Here is a 26,039-nt window from a genome sequence, read left to right on the forward strand (position 1 = left end):
CTTAACTTGTACTTTGTTTCAGTGTTGATGCTCACTTATTTAGAAATTTATCTAGTACTCATTGTTAGTTCTTGATTATTTCTTAGAGCACTGTGACTCTGCTCGCTTTCATCTACAAGTCTTGTCATCAAGCTCTCGTATTTAATAACACCTAGATGTGTGATAAATAAGCCTTCTGGATCAAAACCTCATCGGGATTTAGCTTCTTTTAAATTAAAATAATGCAAAGAATTTTCAAGCTCAGCAAGGTGGCTTCCATTTTTCATGGTTACTTGCCCAACATTAGATGGAAAAAAAAATGAATTATTTTTTCTTTTTATATCCAAATATAACTTGCCAATCGTATTGTTTCCTGTAGAATTCGACAATAAATTACATGCCTATAACAATTCTTGGAATCAATAGTGTTTTACATCGAAACCCATAAACTCGAATAACGATATTATTTCCTCTTATCCCTTTTCCCCAGAGGAAAACTTGCGCATCGCTAGATATTTGATGGGGTTATTTTCTAGTTATCATGCAAATAACTTACTTTACAAAAATATCTTAGATTAGACAAAAAATTTAAGTAATTTCCTCCTTCCGCAATATGGGATACCAGAACTTCATATATTCTTCGTTAAAATTGAAGTTAGGGTTATACAAAAAGTTATTAAAGACATGACTCGAGATGAGGGTTGTTATCAAATATGCCTTCATGAAGAATCTATTTCTTTTTTAGAAAATCACCAATTGAAAATCCAATCCATTTGAAATAATATCCCAAGTATGAATATGGGGAAATCGTACACCGCACAATGAAAGCTTTTTTTCAGTTGTACATAATGCTAGTTTTTAATTCTCTACCTTCTCCATTTGCGGTGTGCCCCTTCTGCATTCATTACAATTATGGAATTGAATTACTATCGATTCAATAATAGTAACGTTTCTCACACACATTAAAAAACATTTAATTGAACATCCGATAATTAGTATTTAATTCACAAATGTAAGATGCAAGAACGAGTACACGAAAGAAATTTGTTGATGGTAAATTTATATCAAAACCACAACATTTCCTATGGAAATTATTGTTACACTGCAAAATAATTTTTTGGTTCTTTTCTCCACACACCTGTTCTCCCACACAACACCAATTGTTCACACACATTAAAAATACGCTTATCACAAATTCATATAGTATTCGGAAATATTTTGCGAAGAGAAAATGTTACACATTCTGTTATTCGACAAATGTAATCAAAATAAAATGATTATGTATACATGTAATTGTTAAAACTGCAAGCGCAAACTTAGTATCCAATTGAAACAGATATAAGATTCCTCCGTATAATGAAAAATCAGCATACAAGTGTGGTTCTCATTTTTCTAGGTGAAAGCTTTCCTACATGTATTCAAAATTAATTGAATTTGCATTCATAATAACATTATTATTTATTTTTTGCAATTGATAAAATTTATTATTAAATAATTTTTATTTTGTCATTAAGTTAAATTAAAATAATTTATATTTATGAGTTTTAGGTTTATAGTTGTTTAATAAAAGCTTTCATTGTGCGGAAGTAGCTCCATGTGGACAATGTAAGCTTTAATATGAGCTTAGAACAAGAAAAACTTCGCATAATGAAACAGGTTTCTACATCTAGCATGAGTTATTTAAATTCTTATTTGCTTTAAAAAAAAAAATTGTACAGATCTATACCTAAATTACTTACAAAGACTAATTTATCATTTACTATTGCAAAATGAAACATGAAGCTTTTGTACAATTCATTGATAAATAGAACCCATAGTTTAATGTATTATTATTACTACTATTATGAGATCTTGCTTTCAAGATTACAAAAATAAGTCACTGTGTCATAAGTCCCTCTTGTTTTTTTACAAAGTGATAAAATTTATTATTAAACAAATATGATTTAGTCGTAGTCAATGTTCCATTGTGCAAAGCTTTCACTCTAGGAAAGAAGATTACTCTTCACAATGAAACATTGATCCCTGCAACTCTTGCTTATGTACATGCATTCATAAACAAAGATAACTGGGACAAAATAATCAACCTTTCTGCTTGAGAAGCCTTCAATAATAATCAACATAGTTATAACAACTATAATTGTATTCAGATTCAAATGTTAATCACCATAGTGGTCATCAAAATAAACATTACATATGCAATATGTATCTGACATCCAAAACTTTTACCAAACATTGATTTCTATTATAAATAGAACTAGAACAAAGTAATCCTTCTTTGTTCTTCACAAGCCTTGAACAGTAATGAACAGAGTTATAGTAAAAACATTTGTATTCATATTCAATTGCTAATCACTATAGTTATCATTAAAATAAACATTACAAATGGAATAGATATCTCTAAACGAAAACTCCTTCTAAACATTCATTTTCATTTTCATCAATTTCAAACCATTACATAGAAAATAAAAGCTTAAAACCATAGTTTCATGAACTTATGTTCAATCAATGTTCTTGAAGAACACTACAAAATACAGAGTAATACAAGCTCACATGCAAAATATTTTTTAAGAATTCTTGATAAAAATGGTAAACAGTTTCAGTATTAGGATAAAGTAAACGAAAATCCATTTTAATTATCATGAATTATAGAACACTACCTAATATATAAAGTCTCAAAGAAAATATTGGAAAACACATGTTCAAATAGTGTTTTCTGCACAACTTCCCAGAATTCAGGCCTATACAACATCCCATGCAGAACGTTTCTCATAATTTTTCACATAATTGGTAAACAGACTGAGAAATAGTCTAGTAACCATAATTCAAACAAGTTTTGATTACAGACTCATCGTCCAAAAAATAGTCTTTGTTGCATAAAGCATTTATCAAAATCCTAATACTTAAGTTGGAAAAGTAAATGTATTTGTCCCAATGGGGACTGGAATTGGGCTATTGTCGACTGTAATCTATAAAAGTCATATGCAATAGAAAACAAGAAATTTCATTCAGGAACTAGACTTTTCCATAATAATGTACCCATAAAAATTCAATAGTTCAATACTATGAATAGGAAAATGAATGTTCCAATTATTAAAAACCTTACAATATGCAAAAACATAGCTTGACATTGTTTAGTTGTTAGTTATCTCTCAGAATCGTGATTCCTGCAACGATGATCCCAATGGATATTGGTGGCCACCCGCATATTCCACTTAGACCCCCACCATTGTTTCTTTTAGTTTTTCAGTTTCCTTATTTGTAGCACAAATTACAATTTTTGGTCATTTTTTGGGTCCTGAACTTCCAAAGTCGTTTGAGGCCCTAAACGATGTTTTTTAGGAAAACCATGAGCAGCATGGGGTTTACACCTATGTTGCTCACTCAAAACTTATAGTCCTCAGATACATATTTCTAATGAGGTATTGTGCGCATCAAACAGAGATTGTATGCTAAAGTTACGACCTCGGGAAGTTGATGTACCAATTTACCCAAACGAGGCCCATAGTTTGGCGCTTCATCTCCTAGGACTAGGTTTTTGGATGTTTATGGTTTTCCATTGTTTCTTAATAATAAATATCCCTTGTAGCCTCATTGTAACACAGTTTAGAGGCATGTAGCCACCACATCTCTATTCAGAGATAAGCTACCATCACCGAGCTAGTCTTATTTCCATTTTGTTTGTAAGCATATTTCAGTATTTGATATTAATGAAATGAAGTGTTATTTCTACTGCATCTTTGTATTTATGGTTATATCTGTAATTTTTTGCATTCCTTTATCGCTTGAGGGCTTCTTAGAGCAATTTTTTGATAGGATCTCCTACCCCTTGTCTTTCTTTTCATCCACCATGGGAGGCTATCGAGAATTGCGAGGCTGGTCTTGCAAAGGTTCGACCTATTCAAGCCCTAACTCCTTATATCCCAACCTCTTTGAGGACATGCAAAGAAAAATAGAGAAAGAGCAAATCTCTCTGATACCACTGATCCGGATTTAAACAGGAACGCAACAAATTACATATATAACCATAAATACAAAGATGCAGTAGAAATAACACTTCATTTCATTAATATCAAATAATGAAATATGCTTACAAACAGAATGGAAATAAGACTAGCTCGGGCGATGGTAGCTTATCTCTGAATAGAGATGTGGCAGCTACATGCCTCTAAACTGTGTTATAATGAGGCTCCAAGGCCTATTTATTATTAAGAAACAATGAAAACCACTAAACATCCAAAAACCTAACCCTAGGAGATGAAGCGCCAAACTATGGGCCCCATGTGGGTAAATTGGTACATCAACTTCCTGGGGTCGTAACTTTGGCATATGATCTATGTTTGATGCGCACAATACCTCGTTAGAAAGATCTATCTGAGGACTACAACTTCCGAGTGAGCAACATCAATCAATAACCCATGTTGCTCTCGGTTTCCCAAAAAACATCGTTTAGGGTCTCAAAACAGCTCCGGAAGTTTGGGATCCAAAAAATGGCCAAAAATAGTAAATTGTGCTACAAATAAGGAAACTGAAAAATTGAAAGAAACAATGGTGGGGGTCCAAGTGGAATAGGTGGGTGGCAACCAATATCCATCAGGATCGGGCTCCCACAAGTCGATGAACTCGATCGGATGTGACCTTCTGGACCAAATGAAGGGGGAAAAATATTTCAGCAAGATCGACTTGAAATCAGGATATCACCAGGTACTAATCAAACCCTCCGATGTGTGGAAGACTGCCTTCAAAGCCAAGGAGGGCCTTTCCGAATGGTTGGTTATGCCTTTCGGGTTGACGAATGCTCCTGCAACCTTCATGAGGTTGATGGATGACATCTTGCAGCTATTCACCAACTCATTTGTAGTGTTATACTTGGATGACATCCTAATCTTTAGCCAGAGTTGGCAAGAACAACTCCACCACATCCGACAGGTTCTCCAAACACTACGGCAACACAAGCTATGTTCCAATTTAGAGAAATGCACTTTTGGTATGACCCAGGTTCAGTATCTGGGATACACTATTGATGAACGGGGGATGCATGTGGATCTAGCCAAGATCCAAGTCATTCGAGATTGGCCAGCTCTAACCACTCTAACAGAGATCTGCAGCTTTCTGGGTCTTGCCAATTTCTACCGCAGGTTCATGTTGGGATTCTCTCATATCACTTGGCCCTTCAGTCAAGCCACCAAGGGAGGAGCAAAAGCAAAATTCTTTTGGTCTAATTCTCAATAGAAGGCATTCACAGAGTTGAAACATCGCCTCTGCTCTACACAAGTGCTCACATTACCGAACTTGAAACAACCATTTGAGATCAAGACAAATGCCTCTGACTATGCTATTGGGGAAGTCCTTACTCAACAGGGGCATCTAGTGGCATATCATAGTGAGACACTTTTAGACATAGTCCGTAAGTATCCCACTTATGACAAAGAGATGTATTCCATTTTGCAGGCCTACTGAAAATGGAAGCATTACGTTTTGGGGAAGGAATTAGTCATCCACATAGACCACCAGCCACTACAAGTTCATACAGATGCAAGGGAAGTTGCAGAATGATCGCCATCAAAAGCGGTCCACATACCTGCAACAATTCCATTTGAATATCAAGAATAAGAAGGGCATCACCAATAATGTTACAGATTGCCTCAATCGACCACTGATCATGGCGTTAACCACCGTGCTCAACTCTTGTGGACACGAGACTTCTGATTGGCCACTTCTTTACAAAAGTGACCCAGAATTCGGCCACACATACCAAACGCTCTTGGAGGGTCAGCAAGTTCTAGAGTTTCACCTCCAGGATGCCCTATTATGCCACCTGGGACACCTTTATGTTCCTTCAAGCGAGCGTGCCAAGATGATTTGGGAAGCACACTATAGTCGGGTCGCTGGGCATTTCAGGGTCGAGAAAACGGTGGCAATACTATAGAAGTATTTCTATTGGCTAAATCTTTGACACGATGTCGAGAAGTACATCAGATCCTACACTACCTGCGTCATTGCCAAACTGACCATCAAGAAGAAAGGCCTCTATACTCCCCTACCTACCCCTAATCGACCTTGGGAATTCATCTCCATGGATTACATGTTGGGCCTTCCTTCTACTAAGCATGGCAATGACTGTGTTTTTGTGGTCGTCGACAAATTTTCGAAGATGGCCATTATGGCGGCCTACAAGAAGAATATCACAGTGGAAGCCACTGCTAAACTCTTGCTTGAACGAGCGTGGGTACACTTTGGGATCCCACAATCTATCATCTCAGATTGGGACAGTAGGTTCCCCAGTACATTTTGGTCCAGGCTCTGGTCGATGCTGGACACCAAGCTCACTAAGTCCATGGCTTTCCATCCCCAAACTGATGGCCAGAAAGATGTCATCAACAAGATGATCACACACATTTTGCTCATGTACAACTCAAAGCATCCACACACATGGGATGAGAGCCTCCCCTATGTCTAGCATAGCTATAACCAAGCTCTCCACAGCTCGACTGGCCACATCCCTTTTAAGGTGGGCTTGGGATTCCAGGCACTATGTCTCATTGTTATGGCCATGACATTTGCAGCTACTCAAGAAGATTCGTCTCATGTCCAGTCTAAAATCGATAAGGCAAATAGCTTCATTGAGCACATCCAACATATCCGTCAGCAGGTCCATGACATTTTGGAGAAATCAAATGCCAAGTACAAGTAGCGACATGGTCAACATCGGGTGCCACACAAGTTGCAGGTGGGCGACAAAGTCTGGTTGCATTTGAAAAAGGAACGCCCTACCAGAGCCTATCAGAAACTCGGGCCACTTTGATATGGTCCTTACACCATTACCAAAGTTGTGGGAGACAATGCATTTGAGCTCAGCATTCCCCCATTCCTTCGCCTACACCCAGTGTTCAATGTGGACCGCCTTCAACCATACTTCCCACCATTGCTAGACATATCAGACATTGCAGAACAGTTCACACTTACAGAGTTAAATCTAGATTGCATGGAATAATCCACAACTGATCAGATCATGGACACACAGATTAAGAACACCCGACAACAAAGGATCGAACTATATCGAGTTGTCAAAGCAGGCCAACTCCTTTACCAGGGCAAGTGGCTCACCAAGGAACAAGTTCAGCAAAAGTTTCCTAAGGGGGGAGGAATGATCCCAATGGATATTGGTGGCCACCCACCTATTCCACTCGAACCCCCACCATTGTTTCTTTCAGTTTTTCAATTTCTTTATTTGTAGCACAATTTACTATTTTTGGCCATTTTTCAGGTCCTAAGCTTTCAAAGCCGTTTTGAGGCCCTAAACGACATTTTTTGGGAAACCCGAGAGAAACATGGAACATTATCCAATGTTGCTCACTCAAAAGTTGTAGTCCTCGAATAGATATTTCTAATGAGGTATTGTGTGTGTCAAATGGAGATCGTATGCCAAAGTTACGACCCCGGGAAGTTGATGTACCAATTTACCCAAACAGGGCCCATAGTTTGGTACTTCATCTCCTAGGGTTAGGTTTTTGGATGTTTAGGGTTTTCCATTGTTTCTTAATAATAAATAGGCCTTGCAGCCTCATAGTAACACAGTTCAAAGGCATGTAGCCACCATATCTCTATTCAGAGACAAGCTACCATCGCCCGAGCTAGTCTTATTTCCATTATGTTTGTAAGCATATTTTAGTATTTGATATTAATGAAATGAAGTGTTATTTCTACTGCATATTTGTATTTATGGTTACATCTGTAGTTTGTTGCATTCCTTTGTTGCTCAAGGGATTCTTTGAGCAAGATTTTGATAGGATCTCCTATCCCCTCATATTTCTTTTCGTCTTCCATGGGAGGCCATCGGGATTTGTGAGGCTGGTCTTGCAAAGGTTCGACCAGTTCAAGCCCTAACTCCTTATATCCCGACCTCGTTGGGGACATGCAAAGAAAAACAGAGAAAGAGCAAACTGCTATAATACCACTAATCCAGATTTAAACAGGAACACAACAAATTACATATATAACCATAAATACAAATATGCAGTATAAATAACACTTCATTTCATTAATATCAAATACTGAAATATGCTTACAAACAGAATGGAAACAAGACTAGCTCGGGTGATGGTAGCTTATCTCTGAACAGAGATGTGAAGGCTACATGCCTATGAACTATGTTATAATGAGGCTCCAAGGCCTATTTATTATTAAGAAATAATGTAAAACCCTAAACATCTAAACACCTAACCTTAGGAGATGAAGCGCCAAACTATGGGCCCCGTTTGGGTAAATTGGTACATCAACTTCCCGAGGTTGTAACTTTGGCATACGATCTCCATTTGATGCACACAATACCTCGTTAGAAATATCTATCCGAGGTCTACAACATTTGAGTGAAAAACATCAATGTGTACCTCGTATTGTGCCTAGTTTTCCAGAAAAAATGTCGTTTAGGGCCTCAAAATGGCTCCAGAAGTTCAGGGCCCGAAAACCAGCCATAAATAGAAATTGTGCTACAAATAAGGAAACTGAAAAACTGAAAGAAACAATGCTGGGGGTCCAAGTGGAATAGGCGGGTGGCCACCAATATCCACTAGGATCAGGCTCCCATAAGGTGATGAATTCGGTCAGATGTGACCTTATGGAGAAACTGAAGGGGACAAAATATTTCAGCAAGATCAACTTGAAATCAGGATATCACCAGGTACCAATCGAACCCTCCAATGTGTGGAAGACTACCTTCAAAGCCAAGGAGGGCCTTTTCGAATGGTTGGTTATGCCTTTTGGGTTGATGAATTCTCTTGCAACCTTCATGAGGGTGATGGATGACATCTTGCGGCCATTCACCAACTCATTTGTAGTGTTATATTTGGATGACATCCTAAGCTTCAACCATAGTTGGGAAGAGCACCTCCACCACATCCGACAAGTTCTACAAACACTGTGACAACACAAGATATGTGCCAATTTGGAGAAATGCACTTTTGGCATGACCCAAGTTCAGTATCTGGGATACATTATTGATGAACGGGATATGCATGTGGATCCAGCCAAGATCCAAGTCATTAAGGATTGGCCAGCTCCAAGCACTCTGACAAAGCTCCACAGCTTTCTGGGTCTTGCCAATTTCTACCGTAGGTTCATATTGGGATTCTCTCATATCACTTGGCCCTTGAGTCAAGTCACTAAAGGAGGAGTGAAAGCAAAATTATTTTGGTATGAATCTCAACAGAAGGCATTCACAAAGTTGAAACATTGCCTCTGCTTTGCACTAGTTCTCACATTACCGGACTTGCAACAACCATTTGAGATCGAGACAAATGCCTCTGACTATGCTATTGGGGTATTCCTTACTCAACAAGGGCATCTAGTGGCATATGATAGTGAGATACTTTCAGACACAGTACAAAAGTATCCTACTTATGACAAAGAGATGTATTCCATTGTGCAGGCTTGCCGAAAATGGAAGCATTACATTTTTGGGAAGGAAACAGTCATCCACATAGACCATCAGCCCCTACAATTCATACAGATGCAAGGGAAGTTGCAGAATGATCACTATCGGAAGTGGTCCACATTCCTACAATAGTTACATTTGAATATCAAGAATAAGAAGGGCAGCACCAATAATGTTACAGATTGCCTTAGCTGACCACCGATCATGACGTTAACCACCGTGCTCAACTCTTGTGGGCACGAGAATTCTGATTGGCCACTTCTCTACAAAAGCGACCCAAAATTTGGCCACACATACCAAATGCTCTTAGAGGGTCAGAAAGTTCCAAATTTTCATCTCCAAGATGCCCTATTATGCCACCTGGGACACCTTTGTGTTCCTTCAAGCGAGCGTGCCAAGATGATTTGGGAAGCACACTACAGTTGGGCCCCTTGGCATTTCGGGGTTGAGAAAATGGTGGCAGTATTGCAAAAGTATTTCTATTGGCAGAATCTTCAAAAAGATGTCAGGAAGTACATCAAATCCTACACTACCTACGCCATTGCCAAACCGACCATCAAGAAGCAAGGTCTCTATACTCACCCTAGTCGACCTTGGGAATCCATCTCCATGGATTACATGTCAGGACTTCCTTCTACTAAGCATGGAAATGACTGTGTTTTTTGTGATCATCGACATATTCTCTGTTATCACTTAAGAATTCTGATTTCAAAATCGCTCACATCAGTTTGATGGTTGCAAGTTTCAAGAAGAGCCAGGTATTCACAGTCATAATGATGATTGTATTCATTGCATGAGAAACAAATCTGCAAGCTTCCAACTTGAATTCATTAAACACCAAGCGAGGCAGCTATCAAGCGAGGCAGCTATCAAGTGAGGCAGCTATCAAGTGAGGCAGAGATCAAAGATTGAAACAGTTACCACTCAAGAAGGAAATCAAAGATCTGAAGATACAGCTAAATCAGCCTGAAGGCCATCCTCAACCAAGAAAAACTACATAGCAACCTCATATCATATGGAAGAGTCATTTCAAGGAAAAGAAAGCTCAAGAAAGCTAAATTTTGGCATTAAACTGTGTTTTTGGAATTACACAGCAGTTTCGTAGCGCGCTACGAAACTGCTGTAGGTGCAGTTTTATGACTTGATGGACCAATTTTGAGAGACAAAAAGCAAATATTTGTGAAGAAGGATTTCTGAAAGGGAGTATTTACAAGGTTTAAACATCCAGCAAGGGAAAAACAAGTAGCAGAAGGTCGAAGACAAGAATAAAAAAGAAACTCTAGAAAAGAGGAACTTTGTCTCCTAGTTTCTACCAGTCAACTTCTAGAAGAGTTTCTGAGCAGTGGAAAACTACTCTCTGAAAAGTGAAAGAGGTTTTCATTCCTAAGATACTAAATTGCAAAACCTCTTCCACTTTCTTCAAATTGATTATGAGCTGGGAGAAAAGGGTGACCAAAGTTTCGCTACGAAACTGCTGTAGGTGCAGTTTTTCATCTCCTGTTTGACAACTTTTTTTCAAAGACTTATTTTGGGCGGTAGGAACGATGTTTCAAAAAACAAAGAGAGGTTTTTGTTCAGAATGGATTGATTCAAAAAACCTCCTTCAGTTTCCTCAAATTCATTATGAGCTAGGAGAAACGGGTGACCAAAGTTGCGCTACAAAACTGCTGTAGGTGCAGTTTTTCAAAGAATCAAAATTTCCTGTTTTACACGTCTTCTTCAAGGATCGATTCTGGGCAGCTGGAATAGTGTTTCAAGAAACAAAAAGAGGTTTTTGTTTAGCATGGATTTTTTCACAAAAAACTCCTTCAGTTTTTCCAAATACATTTTTTACGAGAAGTTATGACCTCTGTCCAAAGACCTATTTTTAGCCAGAACAGAGCAAGGGACAGTTTCCTGGTTGACACATGTTTTTCAAGGACAGATTCTGAACAGCTGGAGGAATGTTTTAAAAACCCAGGAGAGGTTTTTGTTCTAGACAACATGGGCTACAAAAACCTCCTTCAGTTTCGTAAAATGTGTCATGGATGAGGAGATAAAGGCTCTGTCCCACGTGCCATTTTCAGGGATTCTAAACCTAAAAACAAGGAAACATGTTCCCTAATTTCTAGGGTTTGTCTTCAGCAGTCAGATGACCACGAGGGAGACTTCATCAAATTCGACTTCATGGAGTTTTAGGTGTCAAATAATTCTTTAAATGTTTAGATAATGATGTTGTAATCATAATAAGGAGTTACACTCCTAGTTGTATTAGGTCACTAGCACTCCTAGTTAACAGCTAGTTCTAATTAATGGTTGCTTTTATGGTTAGAATAGGTGTCACTGATGGAAAATTCGAATTCTCTTGATGAGGGATGATGGAATCCTAATTGTAAATGCTTTATATAGAGCAATAGGTCGAATTAGCAAAGGGTTGGAGACTTTTTGGCTCAGCTGCTGGTCTATGTGCAGACTGTGTATATTTTTAACCTAATGCAGATTTCTACTTAGACAACTCAAGATTCATGAAGAGTTCTTGTATGTTCTTGTTATGATGGCATCTTCCAATACTTACATTGCAGTGGTGTTTACTTATGATACTCAGAACTCATCACTGATGCTCTGACTTCCTTCATAGATAAACTTACTATGTTTCACTGTTTTGTATTGTCATTTCTACACTCGAACTCTATAATGCCTTGACTTCCATGCTAGGTAGAATGCTTTGGCTTCACTACTCAGGATTCATGAAGGATTTCTTATATTCAGAATGTGTGTTGTCCTTTCCTTAGTTTTGTTTACAGTGGTATGGATGTATAATCACTCAGAATTCACTGAATGTGCTCTGATTTCCTGTATGCATCTATAAACTGTGTGGTTCCATATGAGTGTATGTTCTGAATATTCAAATGTTGAATGCCCTGACTTCATGTTAAGCTAATCTTGTTGTGGTACTGAAACATACTTTGACTCCATAGCCCAATGGTAGCCAGCCTTCATCTTTCAACCTATAAACATATACAATTACAAACCATAGAGTTAGCCATCTATTCATATCTTTAATCTAAATCATTAACCCTTTGAGAGAGCCCTCTCAGGCTGAGGAGGCTAAGCCTTAGCTAAAAGTTGGTTTGAAAGAGTTACATAAAGTCTTCCTGATCAGCAGCCTATCAGGGGCATGATTTTGAGATAACATTTTGGTGCGTCTGCTGGGAACCTGAAGTCTATTCATTCCCGAAATTAAGAGGCTGAACTTCTGAAGGTAGCAGGAGCTCAGACATCTTTTTGAGGCTGCAAAACTACCTTGGCGACTCCACACATCAAATAACAAATTGGAAGGTGACTCCACTGCTAGAAGATCAGTAGCTTGATGAAGTTTCAAAATGAGTTCCACTGCAAGAATGAATGCCAGGTATGCTCCTATGAATCGGTCTCATATCCCTGGTTTTCCAAATCCTATGCCAAAGGTTGATTGGTTAGAGGATCTTCCAATATTCAAAGATGAAAAGAAAGATGATGCTGCTCTTCATTTGGTTAGGTTTCATATGCATGTACGCAGTCTTAAGGTTCACTTTCCTGAGGATTGTCTCATGAAGATGTTTATGACCACTTTAGAAGGAAAAGCATGGTCTTGGTATAAAAGTTTGGAAAATGGTTCATTATATTCTCTTGCTGATTTCCATGATGTGTTCTATGACATGTATAAAGAATGTCATCCTTCCTTATTGTTGCTCAAAAATTGTTGTAGACATTCTTTAAGTCTTATTCAGTACTTGGAGGATTGTTATGATGATGATGAATTTATGGATGAAGAAATTTTAGAGGCTCTTCATAACAATGCATTTTAGCACCAAGAAGAAAGTATAACATCTCATGAAATGCAGCATGAAGATCAGCAGGGGTTTACTTATGAAAATCATATTACATCCTCTGAGATTGATGTAGAGATGCAACAGACTTCTCAGTCTTCGAATCATAATGAAGATGAGAATGATTACACATAACAAAAAGAAATACTGGAGGAAATTTTCTATGACCCTCAAGCGGAGGAAAAGGTTGTTCATTTTTGTGATTCCTTGCAGCAGCTTGCATCAAAGAATGATCTTTATAATGAAGAAAATTACATTGTTTGTGGGCATCATTTAGAAAGGCAGTTGGATAGAATATCAAATAGATTTGGTGTGGCTGAGGATCAGTTGTTTGAAGATATAGAATGTTATGAGAATCATCAAACTAACCATGTGTTTTTTGACCCTATAGCTGAATACATGGCAAAGTTTTGTACATCAGCATTTCAATTTCATTTGCATTATGAAGATCATATACATTATAAGTTGATTTGGTCATCTCACTACCATGGTTATTTTGAGGTTGAATGCAGTCAAGAGCATCCCATATCAGAGAGGACAATTGATTGGCTTTATTGGAAATATCATGTTGCTTGAGCTACAAGTGGAGCTTGCAGCTGATAGGGTAGGTAGGTAGGAAAATGCAAATAAGCTCAAGGTTGACTGAGCATTTTTTCAGTAGTGGTAGATTTCTTTTTCCCACAATGGTCATCAAGTTTAAGCACGAGGTGAAGGCCCAAGAAGCTTAAAGGGGATGCTTGTCAAACAAATTTCCGTTTATCATAAAAGGATAAGGCACTGGACCTGCGAGTTCTTAGTGTACTACAGGAGCACACTATCCCAAGTGGAGCCACTGTTATCACTTAAGAATTCTGATTTCAAAATCGCTCACATCAGTTTGATGGTTACAAGTTTCAAGAAGAGCCAGGTATTCACAGTCATAATGATGATTGTATTCATTGCATGAGAAACAAATCTGCAAGCTTCCAATTTGAATTCATTAAACACCAAGCGAGGCAGCTATCAAGAGAGGCAGCTATCAAGTGAGGCAGCTATCAAGTGAGGCAGAGATCAAAGATTGAAATAGTTACCACTCAAGAAGGAAATCAAAGATCTGAAGATACAGCTAAATCAGGCTGAAGGCCATCCTCAACCAAGAAAAACTACATAGCAACCTCATATCATATGGAAGAGTCATTTCAAGGAAAAGAAAGCTCAAGAAAGCTAAATTTTGGCATTAAACTGTGTTTTTGGAATTACACAGCAGTTTCGTAGCGCGCTACGAAACTGCTGTAGGTGATGCCTAATACACAGCAGTTTCGTAGTGCGCTACGAAACTGCTGTAGGTGCAGTTTTATGACTTGATGGACCAATTTTGAGAGACAAAAAGCAAATATTTGTGAAGAAGGATTTCTGAAAGGGAGTATTTACAAGGTTTAAACATCCAGCAAGGGCAAAACAAGTAGCAGAAGGTCGAAGACAAGAATAAAAAAGAAACTCTAGAAAAGAGGAACTTTGTCTCCTAGTTTCTACCAGTCAACTTCTAGAAGAGTTTCTGAGCAGTGGAAAACTACTCTCTGAAAAGTGAAAGAGATTTTCATTCCTAAGATACTAAAGTGAAAAAACCTCTTCCACTTTCTTCAAATTGATTATGAGCTGGGAGAAAAGGGTGACCAAAGTTGCGCTACGAAACTGCTGTAGGTGCAGTTTTTCATCTCCTGTTTGACAACTATTTTTCAAAGACTTCTTTTGGGTGGTAGGAACGATGTTTCAAAAAACCAAGAGAGGTTTTTGTTCAGCATGGATTGATTCAAAAACGCCTCCTTCAGTTTCCTCAAATTCATTATGAGCTAGGAGAAACGGGTGACCAAAGTTGCGCTACAAAACTGCTGTAGGTGCAGTTTTTCAAAGAATCAAAATTTCCTGTTTTACACGTCTTCTTCAAGGATCGATTCTGGGCAGCTGGAGTAGTGTTTCAAGAAACCAAAAGATGTTTTTGTTCAGCATGGATTTTTTCACAAAAACCTCCTTCATTTTTTCCTAATACATTTTTTACGAGAAGTTATGACCTCTGTCCAAAGACCTATTTTTCAGCCAGAACAGAGCAAGGGACAGTTTCCTGTTTGACATGTGTTTTTCAAGGACAGATTCTGAACAGCTGGAGGAATGTTTTAAAAAAAAAGGAGAGGTTTTTGTGCTAGACAACATGGGCTACAAAAACCTCCTTCATTTTTGTAAAATTTGTCATGGATGAGGAGATAAAGGCTCTGTCCCACGTGCCATTTTCAGGGATTCTAAACCTAAAAACAAGGAAACATGTTCCCTAATTTCTAGGGTTTGTCTTCAGCAGTCAGATGACCACGTGGGAGGCTTCATCAAATTCGACTTCATGGAGTGTTAGGTGTCAAATAATTCTTTAAATGTTTAGATAATGATGTTGTAATCATAATAAGGAGTTACACTCCTAGTTGTATTAGGTCACTAGCACTCCTAGTTAACAGCTAGTTCTAATTAATGGTTGGTTTTATGGTTAGAATAGGTTTCACTGATGGAAAATTCGAATTCTCTTGATGAGGGATGATGGAATCCTAATTGTAAATGTTTTATATAGAGCAATAGGTCGAATTAGCAAAGGGTTGGAGACTTTTTGGCTCAGCTGCTGGTCTATGTGCAGACTGTGTATATTTTTAACCTAATGCAGATTTCTACTTAGACAACTCAAAATTCATGAAGAGTTCTTGTATGTTCTTGTTATGATGGCATCTTCCAATACTTACATTGCAGTGGTGTTTACTTATGATACTCAGAACTCATCACTGATGCTCTGACTTCCTTCATAGATAAACTTACTATGTTTCATTGTTTTGTATTGTCATTTCTACACTCGAACTCTATAATGCCTTGACTTCCATGCTAGGTAGAATGCTTTGGCTTCACTACTCAGGATTCATGAAGGATTTCTTATATTCAGAATGTGTGTTGTCCTTTCCTTAGTTTTGTTTACAGTGGTATGGATGTATAATCACTCAGAATTCACTGAATGTGCTTTGATTTCCTGTATGCATCTATAAACTGTGTGGTTCCATATGAGTGTATGTTCTGAATATTCAAATGCTGAATGCCCTGACTTCATGTTAAGCTGATCTTGTTGTGGTACTGAAACATACTTTGACTCCATAGCCCAATGGTAGCCAGCCTTCATCTTTCAACCTATAAACATATACAATTACAAACCATAGAGTTAGCCATCTATTCATATCTTTAATCTAAATCATTAACCCTTTGAGAGAGCCCTCTCAGGCTGAGGAGGCTAAGCCTTAGCTAAAAGTTGGTTTGAAAGAGTTACATAAAGTCTTCCTGATCAGCAGACTATCAGGGGCATGATTTTGAGATAACATTCTCGAAGATGGCCATTATGGCGTCCTGCAAGAAGAATATCACAACGAAAGCCACAGCTAAACTCTTCTTTGAATGAGTGTGGGAACACTTTGGGATCCCATAGTCTATCATCTCAGATCGGGACAGCAGGTTCCTCGATACATTTTGGTCCAATCTGTGGTCGATGCTGGACACCAAGCTCACTAAGTCCACGGCTTTCCATCCCCAAACTGATGGCCAGACAGAGGTCATGAACAGGATGATTGTACACATTCTGCGCATGTACAACTCAAAGCATCCACGCACATGGGATGAGAGTATCCCCTATGTCCAGCATAGCTATAACCAAGATCTCCATAGGTCGACTGGCCATAGAACTTTTCAAGTGGGCTTGGGATTCCAGCCACTATGTCCCATTGATGTGTCCATGCCATTTGCAGCTACTCATGAAGATTCGTCTCATGTCTAGTCCGAAACCGATAAGGAAAAAAACTTCATTGAGCATATCCAACATATTCGCCAGCAGGTCCACAAAATTTTGGAGAAATCAAATGCCAAGTACAAGCAGCGACTGTGGAGCGATAAAAAGGTGTCTTTTAAACTCCTAATTACCTTCACATTAATTATCAACCCAGGGACGACTTTTTATTTCAAGAGTGTACTCAGTCTGAGGCAGCTATTTACTTAAGAGTAATGTTTAGTAGTACAGCGTTCAGAGAACACAAGAGTAGACGGATGCTAAACTATGACTAAATTACTTCAAAAGGATAAAATCACACAAGACAGCTTATCAGTCAAGGGTGCGGAAGCGATAACCCATCCCTCTAGAAACTGATGGAAAGGGAATTAGAGCATGGACCATAGGTCTGGGAGCTAAGCAGCGTCTTGCTGGCTCACTACAGCCTTAGACCTTCTCTCACACCAAAGCAGCAAATGCAAGTAAATGGAACGGCAGAAAGTAAAATGGAATAGCAAAAGGAAATAGAACAGCAGTAAATGAAACAGCAATCAAAAGAACTAAATCTCGCGAGTTAGAACTGAACTCTCATTCCGCAATCAAACAACAATCGTCAAAAGCAATTCCAATGAACCTTATTTTATGAGGAGATATTCACAAATGAATTATGGAACAACATTTATCATATATACACAACACACTTATTATAGCAATCTGATGTTTCCAAAGAACACGACTTCTGTTTCCAAATGAAATAATATTACTTTCGGGTTCCCACAAATGAGAGTTCAAATGAATCCAATAGCAATATTTAATATGAAAGCTCTGTAACAGAAATTTAAATAGTGAACATGCAATCAACTCTGAAAAGGTTCATTTACACGATACAAAGTTACTTACATAAATCTCCTGAATGAAACCATTAATGAAGTAGTCATAACAGAGCATAGAACAGCATATGACAAACACGTCAGATTACCAAATTATACAGACAATCCTCACAGAAACCAAATTATAATGATACAAAAGCAATTGTAAAGATATGATACACAATAGCAGCAGCGTACTCCACCAGAGGCTGGGCCCTTAGCCGCCAGCGGACGCTGCTGGGTTACTTCAGAAGGAAAAGAGTGAACAGCAACGCCCAAATTATGTATTAATCATTAAATAGTGAAATCATTACAATAGTTGAAGCGTTGAGACTTACAGCATAAAACAATCCTTCCTTCCTCCTATCCTATCATGAATCCTTGCTTCTGAATCTCTAATTCAAATCATCAATTCGCCATCATTCAAATCGCCAAAGTCATCCCGAAGTCTCCCCCTCTCTGATCTTGATTTTCATTTAAATAGAGAAAGATCAGAGAGCAGTTATAACAGAACTGCAATAATAAAACACACCATATTACCAATTCAAGCTGATAATACAAATCACGCATAAACCAAAAAGATAATATACAGCAGCAGCAGCAGCATACTCCACCAGAGGCTGGGCCCTTAGCCGCCAGCGGACGCTACGAGGTTACTTCAGAATGAGAAAAATGAACAGCACTCCCAAATTATTTATTAATCAGCCAATTGTGGAATCATTACAACAGCAAAAGCTTAAGAATTACAGCATGAATAATCCACCATCATTGTCCATCATTTCTCATTCCCCAAATCCATCATCACGTCTCTCCCTCTCTGATCTTTGTTCTCATTTAAATAGAGAAAGATCAGAGAGCATAGATAATTACAACATGATTTCTTTTACAAATTTGGGTTGATTCCAACCAGATGATCAACAAGAAAATATATTTCCTTTGATCTCTCAACAAAAGCAAGACGAATTTGGGTTTGCAGCTAAAGTTTGGAGGACGGCCGCAACTGCAAATCTGAGAAAATTGTGCTCAAATAACCCTACGTTTCTCTCTGTACAAGCCGAATTTGGGCAAACCATTCTTTGCCAAAGTTAATTGGGCTCGTTCTGGACAAAACCCATGTTCTGGATTTCTCAAATTCGTCTTCATTTGCTCAGAATCTCAACCGCAAAACTGTCACTCCTTAAACCAGCGAATTTCTGAGTTGGCAGATTTAAAAATCAAATCTTCAATCTGGAAGTTACCTTGGAGGCTAAAAATGGTAAATAATGTTATAACCAACTTATTAAAACTATCATTGGTAAAATAATGCATAATCATCAATTTATTAGAAATAAAGGAGAATAAATAATATTCATCCATGAGAGCATAAATCATTTATAAAATGGATTTAAATGATAAATTATAATAAATTATATAATAGAGAAGAGTAAAAATGGATGAAATAAGTGTTACAAAGTGGTTGTATTCATGGCCCAACAGCGACATGATCAACATTGGGTGCCACACAAGTTTCAGGTGGGCGACAAAGTCTGGTTTCATTTACAAAAGGAATGCCTTACCAAAGCATATCGAAAACTCAGGCCACTCTGATATGGTCCTTACATCATTACCAAGGCTATGGGAGACAATGCATTTGAGTTCAGTATTCCCCATTCCTTGGCCTGCACCCATTGTTCAATGTGGCTCGCCTTCAACCATACTTCCCACCATTGCTAGACACATCAGACATTGTAGAACAACTCATACCTACAGAGTTAAATCCATATTGCATGGAAAAAGCCACAACTAATCGGATCATGGACACACAGATCAAGAACACCCAACAACAAAGGATCGAACTATATTGAGTTGTCAAAGCAGGCCAACTCCTTTACCAGGGCAAGTGGCTCCCCAAGGACCAAGTTCAGCAAAAGTTTCCTAAGGGGGGAGGAATGATCCCGGTGGATATTGGTGGCCACCCGCCTATTCCACTTGGACCCCCACCATTATTTCTTTCAGTTTTTCAGTTTCCTTATTTGTAGCACAATTTACTATTTTTGGTCGTTTTTCAGGTCCTGAACTTCCGAAGTCGTTTTAAGGCCCTAAACGACATTTTTTTGGAAAATTGAGAACAACATGGTCCATAGATTAATGTTTCTCATGCAAAAGTTGTAGTCCTCGTATAGATATTTCTAATGAGGTATTGTGTGTGTCAAATGGAGATCATATGCCAAAGTTATGACCCTGGGAAGTTGATGTACCAATTTACCCAAACGGGGCCCATAGTTTGGCGCTTCATCTCCTAGGGTTAGGTGTTTGGATGTTTAGGGTTTTCCATTGTTTATTAATAATGAATATGCCTTGGAGCCTCATTGTAACACAGTTTAGAGGCATGTAGCCACCACATCTTTGTTCAGAGATAAGCTACCATCGCCCAAGCTAGTCTTATTTCCATTCTGTTTATAAGCATATTTCAGTATTTGATATTAATGAAATGAAGTGTTATTTCTACTGCATCTTTGTATTTATGGTTATATCCGTAATTTGTTTCATTCCTATTTAAATCTGGATCAAACGAATTCCTTCACTTTAGCTTGAATGAATTCTTTCAGCGGAGCAACAGTAATGTCATGTTTATCATGTTCATTGAATAACTCCTCTTCAGTTTCTCTAGCTTCTTCTTACAATTATGAAGCCAAGTCAGATTAGTCTTCGTTAACACTATAAAAAGTAATTAGCCATTTTCTAATTTCCTCTACGGTAAAATTAGTGATATCATCGAACTCTATTACATGTAATTGTTTTAGCTTCTCCAATTCAGCCATAAAATTGCCTTCGGAATTAATCCAAACTCATATGTAATGCACGGACCGTTTAAATCCTGAAAAATCGATACCACCTTGAGATACACATCAACTCTTATATTTTCTATGCCTCCACACTCAAAAATAATGTCCTCTAATGTTTTGATTTTCTCAAGCCATGCAGCCTTGATCTGCTTCATCTAATTAGCGCCTGGCATCCCTTGTTTATCTTTTTCTAGTTCATATAGTAAATAAAGATTTTGACTAAAAGTTAGTAGTTCATTGTCTACAAATTCCCTGTCTCCCTCGAGATCACTTTTGACCAACTCCATAGAAGACTTAGTTCGATGCTTTAAATGTCGTAGATCAAAGTTTTCTTGCCATGTAGATTCAATAATTCACAATCTTTCAAATATATCGCCATTGGCAATTTCTAGTCTTGGTGGATCTCATAGATTTGATAAACCTTTCAATATTATTAATATAGTGAAATCATATATTACTAATAATATATGGTTTCACTACATTAATATTATTGACAGGTTTATCAAATCTATGAGATCCACCATGACTAGAAATTGCCAATGGTTGTCTGCATATTGCTAGTGTAGTCTTCAACAAAGGACTTGGGCTCAAAGTATCTTCTAGCTCAATTATTTTTGCCTTCAATTTCATATTTTTTGCTTATCACCAACTAGCAGAATCTACAGGCACGTCACCACTAACTTAATGCAAATTCATCATCCCTGGCATTGAAACCCCGAACATATCAAAATTTATTTCTACTTGATCAACAACCTTTTTGTTGCAAACATGTTCCCTTTCAATCTTCAATATTTTACTGCACCTGTCATTCATCTTGCAATGTGATATGGCGGTCATCGAAAGTAATGACCTCTTTGGAAATTTGCTCCATCTTTTTCTTATCTTCTTGCAAACAAGTACTAACCCAATTAGGTAGTATAGTACTATCAACTTCCATGTTCACGACGTCTTCAATGCTCCCCGTTTTAGATGTACTCTTGGATCTAGTTGATTCAACCATGTGTGCTTTTTCTAGAGTTACTCTATGAATAGGCTCTTCATCATCCCTGCCATCTGATAGCCCATCACCAACCATTTTTTTGCTTGCAGTAGTTTTTTCCTTTTTTAGCTCATAGATGAAGTCGGATCAGCATTGCATGTGTAATATTGAGATGATCCCATAGGATTTCTTCCTATTTTCTTGTATCTTCCTCTTATTCCAATGATCTAGCACCTACTACCATTTTTTTTTTTGTTGATTCATTATGAATTTCCTCGCTCTACTCTCTAGTTCTTGGAAATAAGTTCTCATACCTAATAGACTCTAGTTGTTCCAAGAAAATGTTTCCTCTATCAAAGCCTTAAATAACTTCATCTTCGCATATGTTAAAAGCATGTAAAGACTTCTCAAGATTTTTAGCATGAGTTATATTCTTCACAGTGAATTTTCCAACAGTAAACGAAAAAAAGAAAAAAATAATGTTTTTCATTTTCTATTCCAATGTAAGTAGCCAATGACGATATTTCCTACAGACTTCAACAAAAAAATACCTATCTGGAACAAACTTCGGCAATAGAAATGGCCTATCTTCAAAACCATAACTTTGAATAACCGTATTGCTTTCTCTTTCCTCATGTTCCCCTTTGCCAAATAGGAAAACGAGAGCCTCTGCAGATCTTCGAGGAGGATCTTGTCCAATTACCATGCAATAGACTTGACTTACAAACACATCTTGAATTAAATAAAAATTTAAAGAATTTATATGCTTCTACAATATAGGATACCAAAACTACATTGTTTCCTGGCCAAAATTGAATTTAAGATTATAGGGTAGACCATCACACACATGCCTTGACACAAGGGTTGTTATCAGATGCGCCATCATAAAAAATCTATTGGTCTTGGATAATCTATCTAACTCAACAACTAATTCATTGGAAATTATATCATCCCAATTGAAAATTCATTAATTTTATGTCTCATAAATCACATAGAAAATGCATTTCAAAAAATTGGTTGTACTTTCTTGGCCCATTACGCAAGTAAACAGCCAAAATAAATCCCTAAATATTTGTTGAAACAAAGAAATATCTTGCAGAGAAATATCGAAAGGAACCTTAGAAGTTGGAGAAATGAAATCTCACACAATGTCAATCTTGTCTACTTTTAGCTTCAGGAAGTTATTCGCATCTGAAAATTCTAAACTCTTGTTTGGTTCTAGTAACTTGAGTAACCATCTAAATGTCTTGGGATTTAGATGAACCTTTGTTTCTCTTAGTTTAATTTTTCTAATTCTTGAATCAAAATTATTTGCACACAAATAAACAATTTCTTTGAAATCAAAGACCTCTGGAACACACCTAGCTTTCACTAATCTGGTACTCCAAATCTTGTTGCCTGTTTTCTCTTTCGTTTAAAGATTCACATATCGTTCATACATTCTTGACTAGTCAAAGATATTATTGGTATCAACAAGCTAGTTAACTGTATCACTGCAAATAGCCTCTTTCCTTCGTCTCTTACCCATTTTCGCTTTACAGTTAAAAATACTCTATAAATGAATAATGATTTCAAATTTCATTTAACTTTACAATTCTCTATTCTCTTCACAATCACCGGTTGTTACTATTATTGGTGTGAAAATTGTTGCACAAAACACTATGAATAAATAGAAACTAAAGATACCAAAGGCAATGTTTAAGGAAAGTAATGGAAAAAATAATTGAAATTTCAAAAGCATCCTATCCATTTACTCTACACTTTTCTTCTACTTCAATATCATTGATATACATGTCATAAGAATCATAAATTTACGATATAAAATAATAATCGTTGTCTATCGAGGTAGCTAATTTTCCTGCACGGCCAAAAATTGTTGGACTCTAGCGTTGTTTTTCAACAAAAATATGGCAGTATGAGTGTTTGAATCGTGTTTTTTATAGTGTAAATGGATTCAGCATCATCAAAACCCTAGCGAAACCAAAAATCTTGAAGCTTGACATCTATAACTTGGAGTTACACAAAACAGTTGTTGGATTTTATTAGGATGTGTCGGAATTTCCGTTGTTTTTACAAACAAATTTGTAGTCTCGTTAGACTATGGATATGATCATGGTAGTTAGCTTAAAATTATCAATAATATTTATAAATAAAGGACATTTACAAATAAATTCTTTGTGGAGATGTGTTCAGTTACGTTCTACGACGAACCAATTTGACAGTTGGTCCCCAATACTATGTAAAATCAAACCAAATTTTATTTACAAATGACTTGACACACGGTTTTGAAAATTACAGTGCAAAACTAACTATCAAGATGTATTCAAGAAATATGGAAGAAGGTGCATATATTCCCCCACACGCTCTTTTTGGGTACCTATCTCTGTTATGAAACCAGCTCAAGAAAAGATCGAAAAGATAGATCAACGCCTTAGAATTCAGCCTCTTCAAGGGGGCAACCTCCTTTACATTACATAAATGAACAATTCTTGGATGATTCAAATGAAAAAACCTCCTTTCTATATATAGGAGTCTAAGGAGTCACAAAATAACCCAACCGACCTAACAATAATAATATAAAGCCACAAAATTAACAATAGAGGGATTCTTTGGGGCACAGTAATAAAAAGATGGGGACAATAGGGGCACAACAATATTAATAAGGGATACAACTACAATAGTAATTGGGTAATCACTAGTATTATAGGGACCTATCATGCCCCTCTCCTTCAAAAAAAGTGTTGTCCTCAACGTTTGAGTAGTTCTGGATGCTTCTGTATAAAATTCTCATCCTCCCATGTGGAATCTTCAGCGGATAAGTTCTTCCACTTGATGAGATACTCCGAGATTGATCGATTTCGCAGTTGTCGAGTTCTTGTTTCTATGACTGCTTCCGGTTCCAATACAATTTTTCCTTCCTCGTCCAGTTCTGGCAATATTGTTTGAACTAGGAGCTTGTCGCCTATAACCTTCTTTAAACATGAAACATGGAAAAATGGGTGTACTCGAGATGCTGCAGGAAGCTCCAATTTGTATGCCATAGTACCAATCTTTTGCAACACCTTGTATAGACCATAATACTTTGGTGATAATTTATTATCCTTCTTAGCTTGCTTGAGGGACATTTTTTTATATGGTTGTAGCCGTAGGAATACCCAATCGCCTACATCAAAACTTTTTTCGCTGCAATGTTGATCTGCATGTTGTTTCATTCTATTCTGTGCCAACACGAGGTTATCCTTTAAGAGTTGGAGGACTTGTTGTTGATGTTCAATGTGATGTTCCACTGCTTGAACCTTAGAATTTTCTCTTAAATATGATGTGATGGATGGTGGTTGATATCCATAAAGTGCCATAAATGGGGTCATTTTTGTTGTTGTATGGAAGGAAGTGTTATACCACCATTCAGCCAAAGGCAACCATTTGACCCATTGTGTCTGTTTATCAGATACAAAGCAACGAAGATATCCTTCCAAACATTTGTTTACTATCTCAGTTTGCCCATCAGATTGAGGATGATAAGATGAGCTATTAGCTAACTGAGTACCAAGACAAGAAAATAATTATGTCCAAAAATTTCCAGTGAAAATGGGATCTCTGTCACTTACAATAATCTTTGGGTTTCCATGCAGCTTTTGAATTCTTTCCATAAATGCAGTAGAAACTGTACTGGCTTTCAATGGATGTGATAATGCACAAAAGTGTGCATACTTGGTAAGTATGTCAACTACCACCATGATGACACTCTTTCCCTCAGACTTGGGTAAACCTATGATAAAATCCATTGAAACCTCTTCCCAACGTTGGCTTGGAATGGATAAAGGTTGTAATAGACCCGGGGTCTTAATTGTTTCAACTTTATTTTGTTGGAAAACCAAACATTCTGCCACAAACTTTTGAATATCTGATTTAAGGTCATCCCAACAAAATTCCTTCTTAACCCTACGATAAGTTTTTAAAAATCCTGAGTGCCCTCCTAAGGAAGAAGTGTGCAATTCCATAAGAATATTTTGTTTGAGTTGCGAATTCTTACAGAGGTATAAGTGATCGTTGTACCATACTGAATCATTTTTCCAGCTAAATGTATCAAATGTACTGGAATCTTGTTGTAACTTTCGAATAAGTGCCCACACTTCTTCATCATTCTTCCACTCCTCCCTTGCTTCATTTATCCAATCTGGCTAGATAATATAAATGGCACACAACAACGCTTCCACATCCTCATCCTTTCTTGAGAGTGCATCTGCCATCACATTTTTCTTCCCTTTTTTGTAGATGATTTCAAAGTCATAACC

This window comes from Pinus tabuliformis, chromosome 9 (assembly GCF_031772625.1).
Source record: "Pinus tabuliformis cultivar Carrire ecotype Pingquan chromosome 9, CPIR1, whole genome shotgun sequence".
Classification (NCBI taxonomy): domain Eukaryota; kingdom Viridiplantae; phylum Streptophyta; class Pinopsida; order Pinales; family Pinaceae; genus Pinus; species Pinus tabuliformis.